Source organism: Lepidochelys kempii, chromosome 1, assembly GCF_965140265.1.
Source record: "Lepidochelys kempii isolate rLepKem1 chromosome 1, rLepKem1.hap2, whole genome shotgun sequence".
Lineage (NCBI taxonomy): Eukaryota > Metazoa > Chordata > Testudines > Cheloniidae > Lepidochelys > Lepidochelys kempii.
Window position 1 is genome coordinate 199,962,365 of NC_133256.1, and position 22,308 is coordinate 199,984,672.

At 41.9% G+C, this 22,308-nt stretch overlaps 1 protein-coding gene across 15 annotated transcripts in view; it reads right to left on the bottom strand.

Annotated features, from left to right (window-relative positions):
- Nucleotides 1-22,308, bottom strand: part of ZBTB20 (zinc finger and BTB domain containing 20) — a 663,010-nt gene that overhangs the window by 139,070 nt on the left and 501,632 nt on the right. The window contains exon 1 of one of the 15 annotated variants that reach the window (XM_073308815.1): nucleotides 18,450-18,888. The exons of 13 other annotated variants lie outside the window; for them this stretch is intronic. The gene's annotated coding sequence lies outside the window, so the exon portion shown is untranslated. Of the gene's footprint in view, nucleotides 1-6,152; nucleotides 6,199-18,449; nucleotides 18,889-22,308 lie in introns of those variants that run through there. One more of the 15 variants, XM_073308813.1, reaches the window with a different exon arrangement.

Genomic DNA, 22,308 nt, shown 5'->3' on the forward strand with positions numbered 1-22,308 from the left:
CTCTGTTGTCAGTGGGTCTGATTCTACCCTGAGTTACATTGGTCAAACAGCCACTGATTTCAATTAGAATTTCACTTATATAACTGAGGGCAGAAATGAAGCATAAATGCAAGAGGCCAAGAACAAGTCTAGAATTGTACAATACCTTCATCTCAGGAGATTTTATCACAGTTATTAATTCAGCTACACCCTTATGGCCTCTTTCTTTGTTTCTGTCTCTCTCTATCACTATCATTCTTCCTTCATATAAATCATTGAGGGTGCCTTGGAGTTCTGGCCAGAGAACTGAAATGACAGTCCAGTGTATCAGCCTGAGTGGTATTTGCTGTTTCCATCCAAATTGAAACAAGTAAACTACAGTGGAGGAAGGTGGGAAGCCCTGATGCATGGTATGCATTCTATAGGTACAGCATAAGTATATAACAGAGGAAAGACATTCACATATGAACATTGCCAATGGGTTTCCTGTTAGCAAAGGGTACGATTTACACAAGCAAAAGTCACCATTAGCATAGCTCTAAACCTGCCAACTCCCTAATGTGTTACAAAGATGACCCAAAAGGAGGGATGCAATAAAAACAGAAGGGTAGGAGGGAGCTAGAAATGACAACGTTCATTTCTTTAATAAATACAACTTTTGCTATAATCCCACTGATGACATTTAGCATTTCACATGTCAGTTCACATTAACGAGAAATCACCAGGTCTGTGTGGTACAGAGGAAAATTTAGTTCTAAAAAGAGTGAAGTGCTTTGTAATGAAGGACAGTTAAGAAATAAGATGAGCCAGTTAAGAAATCTGTCTGCCTGACAAAAGTGGTGTAACTATATTCTCGCAGGACAATTTGTTAAAATTTATCCCTTCAGACATCATTGAGTCTTTCAGATGTAAAGAGCTCTAAGTCTATGCCATGTAATTTCTATTCAGAGCAGAGGTCTAACTTTGCACAGCCTGTTGGAGGGGATGCGGACAGGGATAAACGTCTAAACAACAGGAACCTTTCTGACAGGAAGACATGAAAGTCTGCTTACTATATACTCAGTCCCCTGCCTACGGGCAGGCATTACCAAAAAAGTTATGAGACTCCATGTAGATACCTTCACTATCCATTCAGGATCACTACTAGCTCATACTGTTATGTTTGACACACATATCCACATGCCAATAAGGTGAAAAATGCCACACTTGCTATCCAACCTACATCTCTCCTGTCTTAACTTTAGTTTCTGATTACAAGGAATTTACCCTTGTGCACAATGAACAGGTTCATTCCTACATCTTTACCCTATGCATTTACTTCCCAAGCTTACCCCCTTGTGTACCATAATTGGATCTGCTTTCTAGCACCTGTTCTTGAAGCATCTGGTACTGGTCATGTTCAACTCCCAAAGCATTTCCTCATAGGAATTTGCCTTCATTCCTTAAAATAGCCATGGTAGCCGTTTGCTGTATCTTCTCCAATCTTATGGAGTGCTTCTATGCTGAAAAGTGACTCAATTAAAATAGCATAATCCAGTGCTCCACGTTCATTGTCTCTTAGTGACTCCAAATCAAATGCGCTTATCTTTACTGGTAAATTAAGCTTTTTCCAACTGCCAGCACTGCAAACTCACTCTGGGATCTAGGAATCAAGTCTTTTTCCCCTTCTTGTACATGATCAGCAATAATAAAATCCTGAAGGGCAAATTATGTCCTCAGCAACATCTCTGCAGTCCTATTGCCTTCAATTGATTTTCAAAAGTTCAGCCTATAGAGATTTTATAAACAATCTAGTTGATGAGACACAAGACTAAATAGATTCCTGCCCCCTCTCTTTTCTTAGCTGTATAGGGTCAAAAAGCAGTAAAAACTTATTGACATCACTAAAATAAGCAGATCTGACTCCAACACACAGGCAAGATTAGATAAGTTTCCATTTGTACAGTCACCGTTCAGGGAAGAATTAAAAAAAGACACCTAACACTGCACTCTGTGCCTCAAATAAGGCATGGGAAGATGTTTACACAGTGAAATCATTAGCTTCCTTCCTTACCCATCTCCTCCCCATAATCCATTTTTTACTTTTTGTTGTTTGAAAATACATTTACAATTACCAGTACAACAGACTGTATTTATAATCAAAAATTAAAATGGTTAAACAGCACAGCATATTATATTAACTCTATTTTTCTTAAGAGACTCTATGAACAAGTAAGTAGCAGGTATTCAGAGACGGAGGAGGCTTAATTTGCTCTCACACTTCCCTGCGTAGGTGATTAGAGTGCTGCTCCAAGAAACTTTAAAGGAAAGGCCTGTCCCAGATTCTTCTAAATGCCCAAGTGAAGTGTGTTCTAGATGTCTCCTGCAACTAATTCCCCTGCTAACACATTCACAAACCTTACATGCTGGTCTTCTAATCATGCCTTAACACGTCCACAACCCATCCCCTACACTGGGGGCTGGGAGCAGGGTACAGAGCCCTTAGACATGTTCTCCACTGGAGAGGCATAAAGGGGCCTTCATGTAATTAAGCGTTAGGCTCAGTGCCGGGTCCAACTGTGCACAGTCAATTGCAGGATGGGACCATAATTATAGCAGCTAAGGTAGAACTTTTTACAGTTCTATTATATAAGGGCCAGATTCTCATTTACATTTAGGCCCCTTTAAATCACTCTGGTAATGTAAAGTGGCTTTAAAGAGGAAATAAAGAGCAATGTAAGGAGGCCTTAGTGTAAATGAGAATCTACCCCAACATGTTTAGGGGAATTTCCAGAGCAGGTACATTAATTCTTGCATAGCACATTTGATTATAAAGAATTTTCTCCCCACAAATGATGGCACCTAAAAGATTATTATAAAAAGTTAAACTTCAGAAAGAAAGCTATTTTAAAAATGATATATATGAGAATGCATATTTCTATATAGATATGTAAATACACACACATACATAGAGATCTAATTTACTCTGTAAATAATTGGATACACACATATTGTACATTAGATCTGTACAAAATTAAAACAATTTTTCTGTGAAATTTCACCAAAAAATGTTTGCTGCTTCAGATTATTTCATGCCTCTTCCTTTTTAAAATTTTGGTGGAATTTTATGAAACAACCATATTTGTAAAGAAAACGTGAAAATCCAAATTATGTATTTCAGAGACATCTTTAGGTTGAATGGGTTTATCTTCATTTTGAGATAAACTTTTAAAGTTTCCAATAAACAAATTAAACCCAGTGCTTTAAAAGCTGGTTAAAGGTAGATTCACAAGAAATATTTATATTACTTTCTAGATTTCTCTATGTTTCCTCCTTATAACTTTTTAACACTCCCTCCCCTCAAATTAAAGGATAATCTGTGGGCAAAAAACACCACTTCCTAAACCATTAATGAATCTAGCATTAGTGGGATTGGTGAAAGTACCATCAGTGCTGGGGTATAGAATAGGGAGTCTAGTCTTTTAAGATGTGTTATCTGACCTCTTTGCTCAGGAGAAGAGCCATATGTCAATATATTCATTTTCTTTCTGTGTTTAACATGTCAGTTTTTCCAATGGGCCCATTTTGAGTGAAAAAATGTGTGAAATGCGGCTCAATATTTTGGCAAATGCAGCTCATTTTCAAGTTTGTGATGAAATGTGAAAAACAAAATCAAATGTCAAGCAGATTTGCTCTTTGTTGTAAATAATACACATACACACAGAGACACACCCACACGGTCCTGAGCCTGTAAAAAAATAGAATCACTTGTAGTATTACTACCACGAGCACTCAAATCCCATTACAATCGATGGGTCACATGGCCAGCTGGTGAAAATCAGCATAGCTCTATTGAAATCAATGGAGCTATGCCAATTTCGATCAGTTGAGGATCTGGCTCCAAAGGAAGCACTATGCCTGATAACAAGTATTTGCAGGATTGGGCTCTGTATGCTTGAAGCAAGAGAACTGCAAGTAGAAGTAGGCCATGCTTTTTTGGGGACGGATGTGGGAAATAATTAATTGAAAATAAGGAAATAATAAAGCACTACATCACAGACTTCATGTATGCTCAGTTCTGGTCAAGGAGGTGATGTGAGGTTTCCCTTTGAATCAAAGCAATGTAGCAGATAAAAAGGACCTGTATAGCCAGGGGGATTTCCTGAGGCCATTGCAGACCAGCTCATCTGCTGTTAAGAGGCTCATATTCATGAGAGTTTTGGTTGCATTTGTAACATTTTTTCCAGGTCCCCTAGAGCTTTAAGTGCCACATCACAGTGCTTCAAGCATGGCACTAAATGCACAGCACAGGACTAAGCATCTTCCTTTTCTACTCTGGATTTCCAGGAGTCAGATGGTGTGTTTCAGTCTCTTTATCCTGAGTTAATTTGTGATAGAGATTTTTTCTTCATGCAGGCTGAAGAAAATGTTACTGGTTTATATATATTGTGTTGTGTTGGAGGAGAGAAGGTTAATTTTTTTTCGAATAGGTTCATTATTTTTCTAAACTGGAAGGCTTGAAACCTGCCATCAGCAAAGCATATCAGCCTGATCCTGCTCTCACTTATGTCAGAGTGAATCAGGAGCAATTCTACTTAGGTCAATGGAATTACTTTGGCATATACATTGTGTAAATGATTGCAGAATCGGGCCCATTGAGCCAAATGCATTAGTAAGGTCAGTAATGATGCAAGTTAAATGTCAGGTCACAAAGTGGAGGTAGAGTAGAACCTCGGAGTTATGAACACCAGAGTTACCAACTGATCAGTCAACCCCACACCGCATTTGGAACCGGAAGTACACAATCAGACAAAAAAATAAAAAAAGCAAACACAATACAATATCGTGTTAAGCATAAACTACTAAAAAAATAAAGGGAAAGCAGCATTTTTCTTTTGCATAGTAAAGTTTCAAAGCTGTATTAAGTGAATGCTCAGTTGTAAACTTTTGAAAGAACAACCATAATGTTTTGTTCAGTTACAAACATTTCAGAGTTATGAACAACCTCCATTCCCAAGGTGTTCAGAACCCTGAGGTTCTACTGTAGATGGCAAAGTGAGGTAAACTTGCTCCAATTTTCCATTTAAGGTTCTCGTAAAACAAGTGGAACTTGCATGCTGAGGCAAAGAGCCCATGTAGCAGAAAATGAAACTGACAGGAAAGTATATGATGATGAAGGCAGGGGTAGGGGAAAATAAGTGAAAGTAACACTATTTTGCCACTTACACGTACTTTTCTACTCACTTATGTCCAGCTTGCAATTCACTGTATCATTTAGATCACTGCTGAATTTAGCCCCGATGGGTTTAAACTTTAAACTATTAATTATTTCTTGTGATATAACTATTTCATTTTAAAAACTGGTTTGATCAATAGATTAGTTCTAGATTAAGTGATTTAACTACATATGGGTAGGTGTTTGCTCTATATTAGGCTAGTGTATTGCTGAGCAGGTTTTTACAAATTTTTACATTTGAATGTCTTTAATTATTAATAATTTTAAAGTATGAATTGGCAGAGCAACTGTCTCCGTGGAACAGTGCACTCAATGTCTCCAAATTCTATCCAATATCCAAAGGTTCTGGTTAAATCCTTTAGGGATCAGTTATGGGGCATGAGCAAGTAACACTACCTTAAAAGATAATGAAAAGAAGGAAGTTTGAATTCCATGGGCAGCAGCTTTCAGAATTTATTCCAAAAATTCTGGGAAAATAATGACAGGTTTCAGAGTAACAGCCGTGTTAGTCTGTATTCGCAAAAAGAAAAGGAGTACTTGTGGCACCTTAGAGACTAACCAATTTATTTGAGCATGAGCTTTCGTGAGCTCTCTAAGTCTCTAAGGTGCCACAAGTACTCCTTTTCTTTTTGGGAAAATAATGTGTCTTAGTTTCCCCATCTCTGATGTAGGAATAATATTACCCTATGATGTTGTGAGGCTCATTTAGTTCCTTTCTGCACCAAGTCCCCATTTCATCAGGACTTAAATTTTCATCATTTAAGTTAAAGTTTCAATCTACTCCTATTCAGCAAAACACTTAAACACATGCTTAATTTTAAGCATCTGCTTCAGTCCCATTGGAGTCAAGACTGAAGCACATGCTTAAAAGAAGCATGTGCTTAAGTATTTTGCTGACTAGGGGTCCAAGTCAATCTGTGCCTCAGTTTTCTCAGCTGTAAAATGGGAAAAATAATACCTGTCTACCCAACATGGGTGCTAGAAGGCTGACTTCATTAATATCTTTGAAGCACTTTGAGGTCTGCAGATGGAAGATAATAGAGAAGTGCAAAATAATATTAATTACAATTATGAACTGCAGCAGAAGAAAACCTGGGCCCTGAACTCATTTCTTGGAAAGTTATAAACCTTTTGAATATATCTTTCCCCTGTGAAGAGTACTAAAAAGGATCTGGTCTTGTTTTTATGCTTCCAGACTAGCAGAGGTTGGGAACATAGCTCTTGGGGGTGGGAGAAGTGCTTTGTAATGCTTTCTCAAATGACATTTTCTATTCGGTGGAAGGAGCCATTTCCTCTCCCTACTTTACTGACCAGAGTGTCACCATGAGGCTGTTTGACCGTTGAAAGAATTGGAAGGGATAAGAATAAGAGGAAGTCAAGAAGGGGTAGGGGAGATTTTCAGTGGGGAAAAACCATCAAAGGCAAAATTTAGAAAGGCTGGATAATTTTATGGTTTCTTCTTCTTTCTCCTGTATGCTGCTTTTCCTGGCGAGGGTCGTGGCGGCAGCATGGAGAGTAGGAAGGACCAGACCCCCTTTTCCTCCACAACAAGTTCTAACTCCTCCTGCGGGACTCCCCAGCTGCGAGGTAGAATCCCTCCAGCGTATCCTGGGCCAGCCTCAGGGCCTCCACCCAGTGGGACATGCCCCGTAGAGTTCCAAAAGAAGCCTCTCAGGAGGCATCCTTATCAGGTGCCCGAACCACCTCAACTGGCTCCTCTCGATCCAGAGTAGCAGCTCTACTCCAAGGCCCTCCCGAATAGCCGAGCTCCTCACCCTATCTTGAAAGGCAAGCCCAGCCACCCTGTGGAGAAACCTCATTTCTGCCACTTGTATCCGTGATCTCGTCCTTTCGGTCATTACCCAAAATTCATGACCAAAGGGGAGTATGGGGACATAGAGTGACCTGTAAACTGAGAGCTTCATCTGAGAATTCAGCTCTTGCTTCACCACCATGGACTGGTACAGCGCCTGCATCACTCCCGGCACCACAACAATCTGCAGGTTGATCTCACACTCCCGCTTGCCATCACTCATGAACAAGATCTCTCGATACTTGAACTTGTCCACTAAGGGCAGCTGCTCCCCCCTCACCTAGAGAGAGCAATCCACTTTCTTCCGGGAGAGGACCATGACCTCTGATCTGGAGGCGCTGATTCTCATCCCAGCCGCTTCACATCAGCAGTGAAACGTTCGAGTACGTGTCAGAGATCACAGTCTGAAGAAGCAAGAAGGACATCATCATCAGCCAACAGCAGAGATGTCACCTCCGAGTTCCCATACCAGACGCACTCCACAGCTCGGCTGCACATTGATATCCCATCCATGAAAATCGGGAACAGTAGTGGGGACAAGATGCACCCCCTTGGTGGAGTCCAATGCTCACCTTGAACAAACTCGACTTAATGCCAAGAATACAAACATAACTCTCACTCCAAGAATAGAGGGACCAGATAGCATGCAAAAGCAGCACCGGCAGCTCATACTTGCGCAGCACTTCCCACAAGACATCTCAGGGAACAGAGTCATATGCCTCCTCCAGGTCTACAAAACAAAGGTAGATTGGAAAAAGAAACTCCCATGACCCCTTGAGTATCCATGAAAGAGAGCAAAGAGCTGGTTCTTTGTTCCACGGCGGGGACGGAATCCGCATTGTTCCTCCTGAATCCGGGGTTCAACTAATGGGCTTACGTAACCTCCTCTCCAGCACCCTGGCATTGGCTTTGTTGGGGAGGCTGTGGAGTGTGATCCCTCTGTAGTTGGAACACACCGTCTGGTCTCCTTTTGGAAAGATCGGGACCACCACCCCGATTTGCCAGTCCAAAGATACTGCACCTGCCTTCCATGCAAAAGGCGATGAGGACCTGTCTCGTGGGCTCACCGCCCATGAGGCGAAGGGTGAGAGTCAGGTGCGATGCTAGAATGGCAGCAGGAGGGACGGACCACAATGGACTGGCCCTCTGCAATGGAAACTGGCTAATTTTATGGCAAATGGTATTATTGTAGTTATGTAAAATAAGATGAGTTACTCAAATGTCATGCTGCAGAGGCTCCACCTTAGGGCCCAGGAAGGACTTATGCATTTAGAGTACAGCATTGTGCAATTGGTCAGGTGCATTAAACATAATTTTCACATTCCTTTGAACTTCAGGTGCCGGACAGGGTATACCAGACTCAAGGGACCAATGGTCTGAACTGGTGTATGATAGCAAGTCCTATGCTTCTATGAAATAATAGTAGGTGCTCTGAAATGATACCCACAGAGGGCTGAGCAGTGTATGAGAAGTAATGTACATTATGAAAATGAACTGGAAGTTTAGTTAAAGGTTAATAAGTCTCCTTCCCTCCACTTGCCATCGAAATGAATGATGCCCATTCTTGCTTTGGCAGAGGGGAGGACTAGTTGAGCTAATAGCTCTTTTCCATCTCTAAATTCTCTGAATCAATGACTAACAGGCTACAGCATTTCATGGCAAAAAATATGTGGCTGTTTTCTAGTTAGAGAAGCACGAACAGAATCCACAGCAAGTCAGTTTCAGGGTCAGAGGGTTGTTTTGACATTTAGGAAATATTAAAACAGATTTTGGTCTTTAAATTTGTAAAACAAAAGTCTTTCCTGACCTCAGATCTAATTTGCCAAGTTTTAGCTGTCCACAGATTTTTCTAGCTAAGCTAGAACTGTCAGAAAAAACAGCATTGTTGTGGGTCATTGCCTCTGAATTTTTAAGATGGAAAAATGATAGACTTAACTATGGCATGGTTCCGGCCTCACGCTTTATTACTAACAGGTACACCTCTCACAGTCACTAACTCAAGAGGCAACCCCATTATTGTTACTTATTGCTGGATGATACATTGCCAAGTATTGGGAAACCCAGTAGCTTGAGATGGCTGTTTCATTTGTACTTTCATTGCTTTATTCGCAACAAATTAATGAAAATAGGAACATTAGAATTTCAGAATAGATCTGCTCTAATGAGCTCATTTTAGCACATAGGAACCTGGGTATTTCCTCTTGTTTTTGATCAGTGTTTGTACTCCTCACATTGCCCTCTGCTCCAAGTACAAATGGAAATAATTTTAACACTGTATCTGATGAATGGGTGGGCAATTGCAGAGCTCAGATAAAACACACTGTAAGGTGCAAACAGTTTGAGACAAGGGCTCCTAAAAACCTGTAAGGTCAAGTGGGCTACATGCATGTCTGGAGCACACCCTTTCTTCACAGGCTTTAGTGAAACAAAATATATGTGAATGCTCAAGTATCTAATTTTCAATTGGTCATTAACTGTCAAAGCAACAACAATTTCCCCAGAAACAAAGCCATGTTTTGCTCCTCACTGTGGGCTATTTCCATGCCATATTTTCCTCTTTCACAACCTTTGCCCTTGTCATGGCTCAAGCTATTCAAAAAGGTTGCAAGGTCACTGGGCTTTTTTTAAAAATGGGACAGGAGTAATTCTCTCCTTCACCTCCCACCACATACACTTGCCACTCACTAAAAACAGCGGGACCAGTTTTGCTCAAGCTTTCGAAAAATAAAAACATTTTAAAAAACATAAAAAAAAAATCACCTTTGAGCAGAGGCCAAGTCTGTAAAATTTCAGCTCAAAAGGTGATGCTTTTAGGAAGTTATTAGTGACTGAAAACAAGAAGGCTAGAATGATAACCATGTGGAAACCTTCTTTATAGTGGACACTGCTGCTCCTGACACAAGAAATCAATGTTCTTATATAAAGGTTGCCCTGCTAAGGAAACTACACACAGTGAAAACTCCTTGGAATGAAGCAGCAGCCAAGAGGTTGCTGCAACGGTTCTGTCTCTAGCAGGCTGTATTCATGCATCTGTATTATTAAATATGTGCCAGCTCTAGCAAGCTCACAGGATGGCGCAAAGTGCTATAGTTACAGCTGGGAATGTGTCTTTTAAGGCTGCTTTACTTACTAGATATTTTGGCTTGTTCCTCCTTCGGGGGTGGGGTGGGGGAAAGGCACTAGGTTGGATTTATTTATTTATTTATTCGTTTATTTTGGAGGCGGATGTTTTGTAAGTTCTAGTTGGATTTTAGTGAATAGGAAAGCAGGGAATTTGCCAGCCTGTTACTCAGTCACACCAACTACTGTCTTTCTAGAGCACAGAAGATGCTTACAGATCCTTCAGAGTCTTAAAAGATGCAAACTCCTTCTCCAAGGAGGAATTTATCTCCATCAGATCAGCAAACTCAATTATTTTAACTTCTATACTCTTTCTCCTGTTTTCTCCATCCATTCATCTCAATATATCCCCTCTGGTTGACCAATACCCAAAATCATATGATCTGAAAGATGCCAAGACTCTCAAAGCCCCTCATCCTGACACCTCTTGGTGTGTGAGATATATATGTACTGTACAGTCATAATACAGTACAATACAATAACAACATTCAGCATTTAAAGTACTTTCAATACACGGATCTCAAAGCATTTAAATGTTATGGGCCAGAATGCTTTGATCAGAAGTTTGTTTGCAAACATGCACAAGTGAAGTTGTTGGAAAAGTGCAAAAAGCATCCTATCCCTCCATCCCTGAGCAGGAGCTGGCCTTAACTGCAGTCTTTGTGCTCCACTGAGGCACCCAGATTGCTTTTGGTGAGAAATGTTAGCAGCACTACTCGCTACAAAAGGGGAGAAGAGTAGGAGAGCCATGGCCCACCCCTTCACCATGCTTGGCAGAGCAGGCTGGCCACAGAGGGGAGAACACACCATAGCCTCTGAAGGGGTCGTGTGGCCTTGTTCCCCCTAGGTGTCGGAGAGCTCTTGAAGGCATGTGCCTCCCTGAGACGCACTGCCTCTCTGAACTCCCACTCTGGTAGGGTGCAATTTCACATCATCCCTGATGTGGGGCTGGGGCTTAAATTAATAATTTAGCTGTAACTGATTAAAGTTTGGGTCTAGTATGAAAGTGACTGTAAAAATGGCATTGTGGGGATTACATTTACTGTATCTCAATGACTCCAGATCAAATGGTCTCAAAATACAACATTAAAAGCCGTTGTCCTCCCCCTAAATATCATGCTGCATACTCATCCTGAGAATCCAGTTTCTGAAATAAAAACTTAGGTAACAATTCTTTTGATCATGCATAAGGCAGAATGGCATTCTGTACCTGCTCCCAGAGTCATTGGTTCTGCAGAGCTAACAAGAGACAAGAATGGTGCAGACTTATCAGTAAAGCAGATAGGACTCTCTATACACAGAGAAAAGGAGTACTTGTGGCACCTTAGAGACTAACAAATTTATTTGAGTATAAGCTTTCGTGAGCTACAGCTCGCTTCATCAGATGCATTGATGAAGTGCATCCGATGAAGTGAGCTGTAGCTCATGAAAGCTTATGCTCAAATAAATTTGTTAGTCTCTAAGGTGCCATAAGTACTCCTTTTCTTTTTGCGGATACAGACTAACACAGCTGCACTCTGAAACCTATACACAGAGAGCATGTCTGTGGAGTAAGAAGGGACTGGTTTAGTAAAGACACTTTTCTGAGCATAACTGAACTTTAAGCCTCATATTCTTGCGAGCAAAGTCACGATCATCACTATCTTTCAGATGAGGAGAATGAGGCATGGAGTTGCAAGGTGAAGAGATTGGTTTAACATCAAAGAGGGACTTATATTTTAATCCTAGCCCTAATTGTATGTCTTCTGAGTCTCAGACCCCTGAGCTAACCATAAGATCATACTGCTTTTACTAGAGTCTTCCCATTATTGTACCTTTTCTTCTTCTGTCTGCCCAGTACAATCATCTGAGAATACTTTAGCACAATGGTTTTCAATCTTTTTTAATTTGTGGACCTCTAAAAAATTTCAAATGGAGGAGTGGGCCCCTTTGCTAATCTTAAACATAGTCTGCAGACCCCCGGGGTCACGGACCACAGATTGAAAACCACTGCTTTAATACATTTCTCTTTATATTTCTAAAAATGTCACGAAAATATTTCTGATTTCTGGAAATAAAGATGTGACCTGTCATGATTTAAATGACTGCCCAGAAAATATGTAGAGGTCATAATGGCAAATAATATGCCATTTTACTAAAGCATTGAAGCAATATGGAAACATATAAAGTAACAGAGCAGAGATTTCTGCAGCTCAGCTCCTCACCCAAGTCAAGGAGCGGTGAGATTATATTAAATCACTGGCAGAGGTTTCAGCCAATAAACTATTGTTTCTGAGTTACCAATTTGATGATATTTTGAACAACAGTCTTCAGGTCATGTCTTCAGGATCACCTTTTCAACCTCATTAGCCTTCAGCTGGGTGGTGGGAGATGGGAAGGCATATGCACAGGTTTAACTGGGGGCAACATTTGGAGACAGTGGGTTGCACACCTGTAACTGAGGGTATAAGCTGGCACATAGAACATGTTACCTACTGATGATATGTGAGATGGAAAGCTGAGCTTGATTTCAGAGCCCATGGTGAGTTTATGGGGCTGGTGACCTGCTCATGAACAAAACTGACATTTCCTATTGTGTCAGGTTGCAAACGGGAATGCTACAGATTTGGAAAATATGACTGACTATATCTGGATGGAGAGACTACTCCCGGTTACTGAGGAATAATCTCCTCAGCTGGTCTGCCAGACCGTTGTGGACACCCAGAAACTGGGAGGCTTTGAGGTAGATTGAGGTGACAATACAAAACTCCCAAAGCAGTATTGCTTCTTGGCTCAGAAGTGATGATCTGACCCCTCCCTGTCTGTTCACACAGGACATCGCCACTGCATTGTCTGTATGAACTAGTAAATTCCTTCCCTTGATGCAGAAGAAAAAATCATGACCAACTAGATGAATGGCTCTTGACTCACTTACGTTTATATGGAAAGCTAAATCCTGGCCAGATCAGAGACCTTGAGTCTCCAGAGTTCCCAGATGGGCTCCCCAACCCAGGGCAGAAGCATCTGTAACCAGAGTCAGAGTTGGCTGTGGGGAAACAAAAGGAACTCTCACACATACATTGGATGGGTCCATCCATCAGTTCAAAGAGGCGAAGACTTCTGTGAGTACCTGAATCAGCATATCCAGTGGATGGAGCATTGGGAAGCACACTGAGCTCAGCCAGTTCTGCAGCTTTCTGAGACAGCCTGGCATTCTGAACCACATAAATCCATGAGTCCATGTGCCCAAGAAATCTGAGGCAATTCTGTGCTATCATGGCAGGATGGGCTTTTAGGTATAATGAAATGTCCAGTACTGTCTGGAACCTGCTCTGCAAAATGGCATCCTCCGGGCATGATACCTGCAGTACTGGACAGGGGACAAGGCAGACAAAAGCAAGCCAGACTGGCTTAAAACCAGACAAACAGCTTGTCTAATCCCACCCGGATCCCCATGCTGCATGTCCAGCATAACCGCTGGGTTCCTGAATAGGTGAGAGGATTGACTTTTCGCCGTTGATCAGCAATCCCAACATATCGAAGGTGGACTGGATCTTGGCCACACTGGATATCACCGAGCTCTTGGATTGTCCTCTCACCAACAAGTCATCCAGGTATGGAAACACGTGAACTCCTGATTTCCTTAGGAATGAAGCCACCACTGCCATTAATTTTGTAAGAACACCAGGGGGCCATAGATACTCCAAATGGCAGGACTGCAAATTGATAGTGGGATTGGTTGACCATAAATCTGAGGAATTTCCTGTGGCATTGATATATTGTTATATGAAAATATGCGTCCTTTAAGTCAAGGACACCAGGATCTGGGGATGGGGGTGGGTAATGGATTCCAGAGTGACCATGCAAAAACTTTATTTTCTTTATGTATTTGTTCAGCTCTGGAAGATCTAGTATGGGTCTGAGACCTCCTTTTGCTTGGAAATTACAAGAATAAAATCCTTTTCCTCTGTGCAAAGGAGGAACTTCCTCTATGGCTCCCAACATGAGGAAAGATTGTACCTCTTGAAGGAGAACCTTCTCATGAGAACGGTCCCTGAGAAGGGATGGGGAAGGGGGGGTAAAATGGGGTTAGAACTAAGCTGAAGCACGTATCCCATTTCCACCATGCTTAAGACCCACTGGTCTGTAGTGACATGGGTCCAAGCACTTAGGAAATGAGACAGCCAGTGTGGTAAAACCAGGACAAACAGCTACAAAAGGGGGGGTAGTAATTACTTCCAGGGGATTAAAAGGCCCCTCCCCATCCACTGAGGAGAGAGAACCATGGGGCAATAAGGTTCAGCTGGAAAAGGGGTTGCTAAAAGAACCAATTAGGTTCAGCTGACTCCAACTACTTGGGACCTTTTTAAACCCTCCCCTGGGTGGTAGGAGTGGGAGAGTGAGGGAGTGAGAGGAGCAGGGAAGCTGCCAGTAGGCTGTTTGGAGCAAGACACCAAACCTTCCTAGTAGGAAGGCTGCACTCGCTCCCCAGAAGGGAAGGAAAACAAGCACAAGGGACTGACTGAGGAGAGGAGTAGCAGGATCCTGTGCCACCTATAAGGATTCGCCTTGCCCCAAATCTCAGTCTCCAAGGCTAAAAAGGACTGAGCCTACTGAGACAAACAAGGTATTTTGCCACACCGATCAGAAAAAATAGGGGTAGGGAAAGGCTGACAAACTGCAACCTGGAAAGCTTCCCTTGACAAGAACATAAAACTAACTGCTTAGTTTTCCCAGTCTGTCTGAATGAGCATGCAGTAGATGAAAAAGGAGGTGGTGGTGGTGTCCTTCTGTAACTTTCCCCTTTCCTCTTAGATTGGTCCTGCTGGCACGTGAAAAGGAAGCATAATAGCAGGACTGTTGTGGATGGAACTGCTTCTTCTTTGTGAAAGGAGTGTAAATAACCAAAGACTTGAGTGTAGCACTAGAATCTTAAGGCGATGAAGCTTGTCATCAGTCTGCTGTGAAAAAAAGAACTGGTCCCTCAAAAGGGAGATCCTGAATGGTTTGTTGGACCTCCTGAGGAAGACCCGATGACTGTAGCCACAAACATCTATTCAATGTAATGGCCAGTGCCATGGCTCTGGCACAAGAATCTTCAATGCAGCCTGAAGCAAGGTCTTAGCCACCATCTTTCTCTCATCCACTACTGTGAGAAATTCTTGACTTGCCTCCTCTAGGAGCTTCTTGGTAAATTTTACAACATTGTCCCAGAGATTACCTAGTAACAAGGCGGTGTGGTTCCAGTGGGCAGCTTTGGTCACTAAAAAATTAATCCTGCAAAAATGGAAAAGTCAATCTCCACCAAATGTTGATGTCTGGATCAGTGATATGGCTGACCTTGCAACTAATGAATGGCTGGCATTCTGCAGAAAGTGAATGCCCAAAAAATTCAAAGCAATTTGGACTGACTTTTTAGAGGTCTATGATTAACGGAGATCCTGAAGATAGATACATTGCTTCCCATCCCCTCTCTTTATCCTAACCCCCTCTAGTTCCTTTATGTATTATGATGAATCTGGTATTTTGGTATATTTGTTGTATTTGGAAAAAAATTATCAAAAATTATAAATAAAACATTGTGTCCCAGAAGGAGAAATCATAATGTCCTAGCAATGGTTGCTGATTAGAATTCCAGAGTTGTAGTCCAGCTGTTGAATAAGCTTTTCTGCCAAAAAAACTCTCAAGCTTCTTTCCATCTTTTGATTTCGGGCAGATGCCCGTTGACCCTAGCATTCTCTTTTGCATGTAATAATGTACAGACCCCAATGAGGGGACCTCTATTCAGTCCTTTTAGCTGTAGGAGGCAGGGAAGATAGCGTTTGCCACAATACTTTTGTGGGCTCTGATCCAGAGTAGCCTCATTTGTGAGGAGTGGCACTTGACAAGGCCCACAGATCCCAAGGTATCAACCAATCTGTGTGAGTTCTCTTGAACTACTTCCACCTGTATATCTAGGAAGGACGTTACCCTCTTTAAGAGGTCCTAGTGAGCTTTGTAACCATTCAGGTGAGAAGAGGAAACACCAGACATTGCCTTCTCGAATGATAAGGAGGAGGAACCAAGGCTGGCTGAGGTGGAGCTTCCCCCAATTTCTCCAAAGGGGGATTCACTGACGCAGAATACCTACGATTGGTATCAAACTCAGTACTAGGAGCAGCTTCCTGAAGATCTTGAAGTGCAGCTTCACGATGTCTGGTGGAGGATGTAGAAGGGGAGGGTATGGTCAGGATCTGGAGACTGGAGGAAACCCCATAAGTTCCAATACAGCCATTGATATGGCACAAGAGACCAATTTCTTCCTGATCATGGCTCCCTACTAGCAGTCCAATGCAGAAGTTCTACTGAATACCAGGGGTGAAAGCCCTTTGGAAGAAAGTGATGGCTAATATGATATGGCCTTTACGCATAAGATCGAACTTCTGACTCAGACGATAAACATGAGTCGGAAGACCTCTGGTAGCCAGCAAATCCATGAAAGTGTCTGTCAGTACCAGGCAAGATAAGAACATAAGAATGGGTCAGACCAATGGTCCATCTAAGCCAGTATCCTGTCTTCCAACAGTGGCCAATGCCAGGTACCACAGAGAGAATGAACAGAACGGGCAATCATCAAGTGATCCGTTTCCTGTCGCCCATTCCCAGCTTCTCGCAAACAGAGGCTAGGGACACTCTCGGCATCTTTCAGCCCATTCTGGCTAATAGCCCACTGATGGACCTATCCTCCATGAACTTACCTAGTTCTTTTTTGAACCCTGCTATAGTTTTGGCCTCCACAACATCCCCTGGCAAAGAGTTCCACAGGTTGAATGTGCATTGTATGAAGAAGTCCTTCCTTGTGTTTGTTTTAAACCTGCTGCCTATTCATTTCATTGGGTGACCCCTAGTTCTTGTATTATGTGAAGGAGTAAATCACACCTCCCTATTCACTTTCTCCACATTATCTCTCTTTTCCAAGCTGAAAAGTCCCAGTATTTTTAATCTCTCCTCGAACCTCAAGGGTGAAGCCAGCACTGAGAGATCGCATGCCATGGCATATGCCTCAGGCACTGAAGGCACAGGGAGAATCTTTGCAGCTGTTTCTGAACCAAAGATGATGGCATTGCTGAATAAGATGGTGCATCCTTAGAGATCATTGGTACTGGTACCGGCGCCAGAGTCAATGACCCTACCTGAGGTGCTCTCTGTACCAGGGACTGCTCGGCAGGATTACAATCTACATTCTTCCCAGCTTGTTTCCTGGACTTTGGCGCTGGGGAACTCAATCTTCTGGATGATGGGTCCCTCGATGAAGTCTTCTGGTGCTTCTTCTTTGGTACTGGAGAAGGAGATTGGAGACAGGACTCTGTCATGACAGGAGAAGCACTTGTAGGTGAAGTAGAGGCGCCTGGTGCCCTCTCCGAACCGAAATGCTCTGAGAGTGGAAGCTGCCTCCATAAGAAGGTGCTTTAGTGTGACCTCCCTCTCCTTTTTAGTTCTGGGCTTGAAGTCCCTGCAGATTTGGCGCCTGTCCCTAATGTGAGTTTCTCCAAGGCTCTTCAGAAACCTGGAATTAGGGTCACTGACCAGCACCTTGCATCCAAAGCAGTTTGAAGCTTGGGGACTGAAACATGCACTGGCACTAGACGTCAGTATCCCAGACCAGTGGGAACAGAAGTGTACAGTAAGTACGCTCATAAAAAAGGAAACCTACTAGCAGAAAACTGCACTAAGACTATAAAAGATCAACTGTGAACGAGTGCCAACTATACCATCCCACAGCAGCATGTGGCAGCAGAGGGCACATGCGCCACCCTGACGGGTACCTCTAAGGGAAAATCTCCAACACTAGTGCACTGGGCATGAACACACCTGAAGTGGAATGGAGATGTATAATCATTCAAAGAAGAACAGCTCTTTACTTTCAAACTGAACGATATGATAAGGAAATCAGGGAGAGACAATAAATATGGAACACCACTATGTCATATTTAGAAAGTTGTGTTTTAGAAAAGAATTGGACTTTGAAGCATAGGATGAGGATAAATAAGATATGGGTTCTAATCCTGGCTCTGCTACTACCTTCCTATATGACCTTTAGCATGTCCCTTACATCTCTGTGCCTCAGTTTTCCTGTTCGAAAGATGTGAATAACAACACTTCATTAAGTCACAAGGATGTGACAAAGCTTAATTCATTACATTTTTGTAAAGAGCTTTGAGATTCACAGAAGGATGCTGTTATGCATGTGCAAATTATCATTTTATTACAGTATCATATTAATTATGCTATAGTTCAAGTTGAGATGAGACTGTCATACTAAATCCCTTCCATTAGTTGCTTATACCACTCCAAAATAGTTACCTTTTGGTCAGACACTTGGTCATGCCTTGTCTCTATCCAAAAGTGACATTTTTAGGAAAGTTTCACAAAAATCCAGTTCGCCGTTTTTGAGTCATCCTAGTATGTAAAAAAATAATTTCCTGCTGTTAATTTTTCCATAAGCTTTCTGCCCTTAAACATGCTTGTATAATTAAAATATGGCTTTGTTTTAAAATATCAAACTTGACATATACATAGTCCTGAAAGAGAAGTAGCAACTTTGCCATGTTTGAAAGCATTTGGTTTTGAAATAACAAAGTTATTACCATTTCAGAATAGCTAAGTGAGCATTTACTGCCTTAAAGATTCCAATGTGCTTTGTGTTATGATTTTCAGATTGTAGCCATTAGTGAATCTACTGAATTGTGTGAAGGATAAGAATAGGAGGTCTGAAGTTAGACTTGCAGGCTATTTACTCCTGAGGGAATTCTGTGTCACCGCGCAAGTGCAGAATTAATGTCCCCTGCAGATTCCTCCCCCCAGAATAATTTATTCTGATGGGGAGGTGAAGGCAAGTTGCAATTACACCTTTCACTCACCAGAGGCTGATGTGGTGCCAGAAGAGAGGGCAGTCTCACAGGCTGGAGCAAACAGCCGTGGGGAGGGACAGGGCAGAAGCGGTCTTCCTCACAGTGCCCTACTCACAGGCCCAGGTGAGGAGGTATGAATATGGGGGGATGGAAAAAGTGGGGCACATGGGGCTGCTGGGGGGTATCACACATACTGGGGTTCAGAATGGGTAGTGGAGTGGACACACTGGGATGAAGGCACAGAAGCTAGGGGGTGACAATATTGAGCCAGGAGCTGAATGGGAGTGGGAGTGCAAGGCCACATGGGACAGGAGTACAGGGGGTGGCTGAGTGAGGGTTCTGTATTCATATGCCTAAGTAGTAATCTATTTGTAACTCCCCCCCACATTTCCTGAATCTTTTTTGTTGTCTGTATTGTTACAGACATACTTGCTTACAGGTATTTGGAAATAAACTACCAAAATAATTGAAACTGGAGTGATTATATTGTGTTATTTTGAAAAACAAAAGATGCAGAATTTTGCACAATTTTAAAATATGGTGTGCAAAATCCCCCAGAAATTTGAATAATCAGACAGAAAATTTATATAGCCTCTAAAGAACTTGAAACTATTACTTAGGTGAGCAATCACCAGCACCATCCTTTCTCCTGAAACAAAACCCCTCTATAAATTTTTAGTGTGTCATCTCTGAAAGAGTTTATAACATTTTAAAACTAGCATATAAAAATCAAATAATGATAAGTACATTCTTTAAGTGCATGCTGGGATGCATAAATTATTGACATAAAAAGTTGCAACTAAAAGGCTCAGGGCATGAAAAGAAATGGCTTAGTGATCTGGATAACCCTGATGTTGTCTGAAAACTGAGCAGGCTTATTATTTGGCTGGAGAGAATCTGAAAATATCAGGTCTTCTAGGCTTCATGCTCTTCTGTGAGGGTAATGGTGTATCTTGAAGATTTTAAGACTTATTTTCCATTGTCATTTACACCTTTGCGTGGGTGTAAAACAGTATCAGATCAGACTGGTGGCATTTTGCATTCACTTTATACAGTCATAAATGACAAAGCAAAGTGCCAGGCAGGTGAGAATCAGCCCCTTAATAATTAATTTAATGTGAAATGTTTTAGATTTTGTCTTTTTACCTCGTGGACTAACCTGTGGTTATGGTGTGGTAGCACAGTGATGGGTATATTAGTAATACCTAAAACAGATTAGATTGGATTTGATAGATGACTTGGGTTTGATTCCTGATCCTTTTTTCTCACTCCTACAATATAAGGGCCCATGTATGATACACAATGTGGGACAAACTGTGCTTTTCAGCCACTGGACAATCTGAGGGTCTCAGCTGGAATTCCTCCTTCAGGTGGAGGTAACTCTTCCAAGGGTGAATGGTAGCTGCAACACTTTTGCAAGAATGCATCATGCACTGCTCTCTGGCCTTATCTACACTACCACAGTAAATCAATCTAAGTTACGTTACTTCAGATACATGAATAAAGTAACTGAAGTCAATGTAGCTAGATCCACTTACTGCGGTGTCTACACCGTGCTGTGTCGACAGGAGACACTCTCCCGCTAACTAACTTTACTCTTCTTGAGGAGCTGGAGTACAGGAGTCGACGGGAGAGCGCTTTGCCATTGACTTAGCGGGTTTTCACCAGACCTGCTAAATCGACACCGCTGCACTGATCACAGCAGTGCCGATCTAGCTGTAAGTATAGACAAGCCCTAGGTGTGGGGTTGAGCTCTACTAATCTGTGCATACAGCTGCTCCTTACCTACCTCAAGGAGAGTAGTGGCATTGGTGACGCTAGACCCTTACAGTCCTTACCCTTCCTAAGCCTGATCTTTCTTTTGTTTATGTGAAAAATCAAGAGAAACTGTTGATGTCAATGGAATTACAAAAGATGTATGTGAGAGGAGAATCTGGCCCATCGGGACACAAGCTGTGCAGTTATTCCTGGCTGTTGCATAGGAGCAAATATATGTGTGTGAATAAGAGAGAGGGAGGGAGAGAGAGAGACTCTTGATGCCCTCTCTCCTATTTGTGCTGTCACACAGGGTTGGCACAATTTGCCTCTGTATGTACCTCAGTGTTTTGACCTTATATGTCCATTAGATTATGAAGTTTTGTGTGTGTGTTCTGAACGGCACTAAACACTTTATTGGTGCTTAGCAAATAAATAATCTCCACAATATGATTATAGAAAAAACAACAGTTCCTTCCCACCTTACCGTCTTTTCTAAAAGTAGTATATCACATTGCCCAGCACGCAGCATATGATCAGTGAGAGACCTCACTGTAATGAACACAGTTTACAGGGGCAGAGGTAAGGTTGCTGCAGGAACCTTAACTCTGAATTTCCTGATTTTAGTGAGATTAAAATCTCAATCTCCACATTACATCAGCATAATTTTTGTGTGCGCGCATATCATGTGGTCTAAGTGTATTGTTTCTAAATGCAAAGGTACACTTGTGTATATGAAAGGGCATCTTTTCAAATTTTGGGAACTATGAGCCACTTAAATTAGTTCTGATCAACAGTGTCAGATTTTTAGTCCCACCAACATAATAAAATCAAGTTAAAAAAACACTAAAAAAACAAACCAGCCAACCATCCAACCCTATTGTACGTTATGTGTTCTGCAGTTCTGAGCCTCAGTAACAAGACAAAAGGAGACTGAGACTTTGTCATTCGCTAGCTGTTAATAATCAAGAGAAGATCTGCCAGACAAGCTCTTTGAGGGCTCTGTCTGTCTCAGCCAGGTAGATGCTTCAATACACAAAGGACTTCACACAGGGAAAAAGAAAGAGTGTTCATGGACAATGATGCAGCTTTCTTAATTAAGATTTTCATTACTGATACATACATTAAGGGTTTGCAAATGCAAGTGCCCAGGCACTCTCATGTACAGGTAGATGTCTCTGATTCTATTGTAAGGCACTAGGCACACTTTTGCAAAATCATCATGAACATTCACCAGCGAAGGCTCAAAATCTGCTCACCTGCCCTTTGCCACAAAGACAATGAAAAACAACAAATGAGATTTCACTTGCCTATCAAAACAAAATTAACCCTCCCGAGGTGAGCAAACAAATGGAATTTTGCAAGGCCTGCATTACTGGATACTGAAAAGGATTCTGATTTCACTTACACCTGTTTTATGTTGGAATAGCTTCAGTAGAATTATTCCTGATTTACACTGGAGCAATGTCAGGAAGACCTGAAACCAGGACTGTTAAATGTGCCCTCTTGTAAATGCTGCAGTGTGTGAAAAGTACCAGATATCCTACTGTTAGGGA